Consider the following 1,481-nt stretch of genomic DNA (forward strand, 5'->3'; position numbering starts at 1 on the left):
ACAGGAGCAAGAACCTGTGAGCATCTCATCAGAAACTGAGATGTCACTCCATCAGGGCCAGGGGAGCTCGAGAGTCTCAAGTCCCTGATGGCCTCTAAAACATCCTGATCTGTGACTACAAGATCATCTAAATGCTTAACTTGACAAGCCTTGCCAGCCCCAACAAACTCATCAATAGAGCAATGGACTGCTGCTCCTAAACTCAGTGGAGTTGAAAACACACTAGAGAACTGATCTCCAAGTATATTGACCATAGTCCCTACATTGTCTATGACTACCCCATCGACCTCAAAAGGCCCAACAGAGTGTTTCATTTTTCTCTTAGAGTTTGCATACGAGAAAAACGCCTTTGGATTCGACCTCACCCATTGAACAACTCTACTTTCCTTGTTCAACTGATCTGTCTCAATGGAGACCTTAATTCTACCTTGGATTAAATCCAACTTTCTTTGAAGGCTAGCCACAATTATCGGATTCAAAGTGCTCTGGAGCCTTTTTGCTAATTTGCAACTCCTTTTAAACAATTGCGTCCTATACTTCGGAATTTTAGACTCTGCCGCACCTTGCGCAACAAATTCAGAGATTGCTAGAGTGGAACAGACGTCCTCAAAAACTAGAATCATTTTGTCTAAGGTTACATCTATGGACGATTAATTTTTCAGCATTGAATTGAGATCAAGCTCCTCTAACCTTTCTTTAATCAACGGCCAATGTTCATCTTTGAACTTGAACTTAGCCAGACCGACCTTTTTGGCCGGTCTTACTCTAGAGCACGCCAGCTTTTAAATAATGGTCGACCATAGCTCGAGAATATGATGATCTGACAGATTACTAGGTGTCACATGGACATACTGGATCAGATCAGGGTCATTGGAAAAAACCAAGTTGAGAACGCCATTCGCTCTGGTGGCTACACCAACATGCTGAGAGAGATTGCGCAAGATCGCAAATTCCTCCAGCTTTTCGAACGACTGAGACGTCGATTTCGAAGTGGGAATATACCCATCAGGACTAACCTCCCACTCTACAACGCTAGCCGGAAAATTGAAGTCCCCTACAAAGAAAACCTTTGAGCAAACTGACTGGTCCAACTCATTTCCTATGAATTTGAGAGCTGACAAGAACGAGCTTACTGAACAAGAGGGGGGCCTATATAGTGTCACAATGGACAGATCAAGACCTTGAAGATGACAAACTAAGCCCTCTACTTCTCCATTAGAGATTTTTACATGACTAGTGTGCAGGTCATTTCTAACATATAGACATGCGCCCCCATGCGGAAAAATGGGATTGCCAGGGCGTACTCTATCACATCGAACAAAATTGAAACCAGCCATTACTACCTCTTCATCTAAGACCCCTGGTCGAAGCCAAGTTTCTGTCATGGAAATGAACGAGACCTGCCTATCTAAAGCTCGTTCCTCAAGAACCTTGATCTTTGTGCTGTCTTTTTTGGAAATAAGACAATGCACATTCAAATA

Source organism: Tigriopus californicus, chromosome 12 (assembly GCF_007210705.1).
Source record: "Tigriopus californicus strain San Diego chromosome 12, Tcal_SD_v2.1, whole genome shotgun sequence".
Taxonomy (NCBI): Eukaryota; Metazoa; Arthropoda; class Copepoda; order Harpacticoida; family Harpacticidae; genus Tigriopus; species Tigriopus californicus.